This window comes from Lytechinus pictus, chromosome 3 (assembly GCF_037042905.1).
Source record: "Lytechinus pictus isolate F3 Inbred chromosome 3, Lp3.0, whole genome shotgun sequence".
Lineage (NCBI taxonomy): Eukaryota > Metazoa > Echinodermata > Echinoidea > Temnopleuroida > Toxopneustidae > Lytechinus > Lytechinus pictus.
In genome coordinates this window covers 53,908,753-53,914,301 of record NC_087247.1, presented here as the reverse complement: position 1 = coordinate 53,914,301, position 5,549 = coordinate 53,908,753, and the positions used below count along the sequence as shown (strand labels likewise).

General features: G+C 35.3%; 1 long non-coding RNA gene across 1 annotated transcript; it reads right to left on the bottom strand.

Annotated features, from left to right (window-relative positions):
* Nucleotides 1-1,251: 1,251 nt before the first annotated feature.
* LOC135153760 (uncharacterized) lies at nt 1,252-4,424 on the bottom strand. Its single transcript, XR_010293267.1, has 3 exons — nt 4,337-4,424; nt 2,633-2,757; nt 1,252-2,109 (listed from the first exon to the last, which is right to left on the bottom strand). It is a non-coding gene; the product is annotated as an uncharacterized LOC135153760 (long non-coding RNA).
* Nucleotides 4,425-5,549: the final 1,125 nt, after the last annotated feature.

Sequence of the window (5,549 nt, the reverse complement as noted above, 5' to 3'; positions counted from 1 at the left end):
GTGGTCATAATTGGCCTGCGCGCACAGCGTAAAAATATGCAAATAAGTATAGTGTCACTAATTAGCATAATGCGCGACGTGATTGCATATGAAATGAATTCATAGAGCTGCGTCTTTAAGGTGGATTACGTCATTCATTCCCCGTTCACCCCCCCCCCGGTATTCAGTTCATCTTTTCTTGTTTACATATTTTTAATAACTATTATCTGTCGCGATTTTTACTACATCAATTAATACAATTATTTATTTGCTAGCTATTTCCCTGGAAGACATATGGAAGCTTTCAAAGGATTCATTAATAGGATTGAACTTAGGGATCTGCTTGCTCTATTCATCAGGTGTTCATCACTGCATATTATTTTCATTTTTAATTACACATCACGACTAGCCATATATATGTTTGTTTGTTTGGGTTTTTTTTTTTTTTTGGGGGGGGGGTTAAATGCTTAAAATGATCAGAGAAATCTGAGCAAGAGAGCAAAGCAATCAGAAGGTCATTTTGTCTTTATTTTGAAATTGAAAAGAACAATCTGTTGCAAATCTTATGAATATTAAAAAAAAAATCTGAGTTTAAGTTTGGAGCAAAAGACAGCCCAGTATCCCAACAAGGCTCTCAACAAGTCTTATAAAGGTGACTTCCAAACAAAATGAAATTGTTGTACCTGCCCGCCCCCTAAATCTATCAATCTCACCCCCCCCCCCCTTCTATCTCTCTCTCCTCCACACACACACATACCACATAATCATGCGAGCAAACAATTATTCTCATATCATTTTATTTCTATCCCACTCTTAAATCAAATAGGTTTATCTCTTTAGGAAGAATATTTATTTTGGCTGTGCCTGATCATAAAATGTCACAGTATGCCATGTTGCAATAGCTTTTATGGGCTATCTTGCCATGCATGGTATTTTTATACTTTATGTTATACTCTTACCTTTTGTACTAGTATTATACCCATAGATATCTGACAAACAAAATCAATCAATCAGTAGCACCATCATATTCCAGTCATATAGAAGTATTCTTCATTATCATCATACCATCATCTAAATATTTCATCTCAACACAGTTTGGTAGTAATAACATCATCATCACTTTATCTTTCACGCAATATGAATCAGTGGAATAAATAAATCACGAATATGAAGATTAGAAAGTATATTTCAAATTAAAATGTTTAATAAGGAATCTATTTTTGAAATATGTTATAAAAATATTCCTATCCTTTTTTCTCGCCAAAGCATCACATTACACCAGCAAAAAACATTAATGAATGCAACAGAAATTGCAAGGCTGTTATAAGGGAGGGGGTGTATTTTTTAAGGTAAAATCTAGAGAAAAAAAAAAAATCGAAAAAAAAAATGAGTACGTATATTCACTTTCATAGGTATTCACTTCCCAAAAAAATAAATTCAACAGTTTAATGTCCAGCACTACAGGTCCTTGTTTCATAAAGACTTCAATTATGGTAAATTTGCCCCAATTGTAACTAGCAACTAGCATGGAAAACTCACTGTTGATCCGTTGCTTTAATGTTTCCACGGTAATTACCAGAATGGCAAAGTTAGAATATAGTGGTTAGTCTTAATGAAATGGGGTCCAGGAATGAGAGTGATTTCTTAATCCTTTGTTCTGTCACCTTGTTTTTTTTTAATGCACATATTTCAATGAAAATCCATTATTTCTTATTGTCTTATGTATGTTTGTAGGCATGTATGTTACATAGTCCAGACCTTAGTAAAAACCCATTCTGAATTGATTTTATTACCAGAATACAAACTATCCCTTTCAAACTACTAATAGCATTAAAAGTTCTTTCACTACTATAAGTACTACATGTAGATGATTAGAACATTAATAATGGGTGAAAAAGGTGTGCCCTTTGGGGAAATATTTTAATCTTGTGTGAAATCTATGGACCTAAATATTTATACTCCAATGTTATTTTTTTCTACAGATGTCTAGTTCAAGCAATTGTATTGACAATATTCAAATTCATTCAATTTTTAAAATGTGTAATTTTGATTAAGTAACTACTTGTTATGAACTTGGCCTCCATATTTCTTCTTAATCTGCCCTGGTGGTACTCAAACAGCCTGCGAAACCTGCATGGTAAACAAAAAGAGAAAGTACAAAATGAGCTGCTGATATAATTATTCTCACTCATCTAGTCCAGTTTATCAAGAAGTTTAAAGACTTTTTATTAGGCCCTACTCTTCCATGCAAAATATTATTTAGATAATGCACATGTAGTGATCTATATAGCCAGATAAAAATCATAGATCACTATTTATAGATCGTTTTTCATAGATCTTTTTTGATTAAGTGTGCAAACTAATTCAAATATATATCATACGATTACTCTCAATATTTTGTCCTTTTTATTTCTGTCTACATAGTAACTGAGTTTTAAAGTGATTTCATGTATGACTAATATAGAGACATGAATAATAAGTATGCATTGATGAGAATGGAAATACTGGTGAATCTGAATCCAAATAAATATTAACTCACAATGGAGCGTTACTATATGGGGTAACATGATTCAGAAAGTTGCTATGCCCTCCACCTCCCCCCCCCAAAAAAAAAAGGAAATAGGGGGCCTTTTTTTAACAAAAACAAGCATACCTTGCAAGTTTTCAGTTCAGATATCCTATTCCTCATCAGATTGTTACTCTTGGTGATGTGCAAATTGTAGTTGACTTTGTAATTCTGACTAGGCTGGGACTGCTAAGAACTTGATCCCATTTGATCTGCAATTCAAAATACACACAATACTTAACAGTTTAAAATTTTAGAGGTGATAAACAAAATTCCTCTTTTAAAACAATATTTTCAAAATTTCCAGCTAGTCATATCCTAAGCCTATCAAAGTTCCCAACTAGAAAAAAAGCTGGTCTTGACCGAAAACTTCCTTCTCTCTGTATCATGTTCCACTGACGAAATAGGCATACCTGGCTCTGTTTCCACTGACCATCTTCATTATCAGACAATAAGAGTCAGTAAATGGTTCAAGCATACGTGGCCTTCTATAGCGAGGCCTTTTGTCAATCTTCAATATATATACACCAATCCAGCTTTGACAGATGTAGAATAATTATTATTTGTGTGATAATTTGGCTCTCGCTCATTCACCAGTGCAAAACAATTATTTAATTGTTTGCACTCGTCTATAAACATGTGAATCTCTACGTCTAAGTGAGTTCCTCTTTAAGTTTGATTTTGATTTTAAAAAAGGTTAGCTTGCTCGCAAGTTTAAATGACCCTTTGCCTTTCACCATAAATAAGGTCAAGTGAGGAAGACAATAAAGATAAATCAATTGGATCAGCCCCTCTCTCTGCTTATACTTATAAAATTCAAAATAGGGCACTATAAATTTTCTAATCCCTTCCCATAAAAATTGCACTCATGGTATACGATAATTGAGCAGTTTGAAACCTGACAAAGAAATGTTGCCCCCCCCCCCAAAAAAAAAAAAGAATCATTTAACTCCGTTATGTTAGGCTAGAGTCTAATTATAATTTTAGTCCAACGGTGATCCAGGCAGGGACTAGAATAAAGTTAACTTAAATCTCATAGGAAAAAAAGTCGAACCAGACAGATCTAGAATTTTATTTTTAGAAATCTAGATCTAAGTTAGACCTATCCCTAGGCTAGGGCCTTACTTTTAGTAATATAACGTTAAAATCTGTCTCAAATCATTCCATGACCATGGGCATGGCATGGGCAAAATCTACCGATATCATTCCGAATAGATTTAGATCATTTAAATTTAATTCAATTTCTTTTTAGATGCAGAGAATTATATTGATCTATATAAAGATGAAATAGCGGTGTCAAAAAATCATTAGGCCCAGGCCAAACTTTAATCTTCATCTCAAGCTTGTTTGACACTAAAATTCCCCAACACCTACTATGACTTTGCCTACATCGACAATTTCGCAGCCGGCTGGCACCGGCGGTATCAATGGCCGTATCCCGCTCTGACTATATTATTTGGCTTAGATTTGATGCAGCTTTGCCGATACTGAACAATTAAGTCCACATCTACTCCTGATATTTGACAATAGAACTGAAATACAGATTTAATAAGGACGGACATGAAGCATTCCAATTAACCAACTTAGTTCTAGGAAAAACTGTATTATTTTCTGAGAAAATATGTCAGTCAGATCTCAGATTTATTTGGGATCAGGAAAAAGAAATGGAAATATGGAATTGTACTGTGGATTACGTACCGTAATAAGGCACTACACTGATTGCGACGCCGAACCCAGCAAACACATTACAATTACAACTGAGATCAAAGCACGAAATTGAACTTAACTTACTTTTATTTGTATAGAATGCCATTACTTTGATGTAGATGTTCCCTCAAAGATTTTCAGCTTAACTGAATTTCACTCAGAAATCATGATTCCGGACATTAATTCTATAAACAGATAATTAGTCTTGCTATTGTATGTTAAAAAGTTGAATTTCGCAGAGTCAAAAAGAACGACACTTCGCACAGATATCGTAGGGAATTGTGGGACGGAATAATATGTTTAATGCATGAGGAAATGAATAAAACATTAGCGTTTTATCCAATCATACAAGAGCATTATGCGTACTTTGACGTCATTACTCATGAATTAAACATTGACCTTCCAAAATCAACCTTCAAATTGGCCAAATGGCAGCCATGTTTGTTATGTACAAAACCTATGGAAAATCAAAAACGCGCGGAAAGAGTTCCCTCTCTAGCTCCCTTCGGGAGCTTACGTATACGTAAGATCGTATCTCTGTGAACAAGACCCTTGGTTTTCGCAATTCGCATAGTGCATAATGCAGAGTCTGAAGCAGTGAGACTAGATTCATTATTTTGGTATTTCCTTGGTACATTTATATAATTGCTCCTGCGACATTGCTGCGATGGCTGCGATCATAGCTGCCTATACTATAAGTGTAGGGTTAGAGTTAGGGTTGTGGTAGAGTTTTTGGTTCAAAATAATGTAAAAGAATCCAGGGAAAAGATTAGGATCGGTTAGTGTTTTGGAATTGGGATTGGAGGATATAGATTCAGGTCCTTCAGGTTATGTTTATATGAGGATTTTCCATCGGAGCAATTGTCGCCAGAGGGCGCCAGAGCAAACTAATGTCATGAAACATTTTCAGTAGGCCTATATACCATGTCATGCATGTACAACCAACTTGTGATGCTATGCATGTTCACCCCCCCCCCCCACCACCACCACTACTACTTTCAAAATCGTTCAGCGGCCCATGATGACGAGGATCCGAGGGTCACGGTCCGAGTGATCGAATCCCAGCCACGGCCTGATTTCCTTCAGCAAGAAATTGATCCACATTGCTGCACTCAACTCAGGTGAGGAAAATGGGTACTCGGCAGGCACCGACCGCCTAGCAGCTGGAGCTTAAGCCAGCTTAAGTCAGTGAAATATCGAAATTGAATAGGAATTTAGAGAATCGACGCATTATAATTAAATGCCAATGTTATATGAACCTATGTCCATCTTCATCTTTTGACAGACTGAATAATGT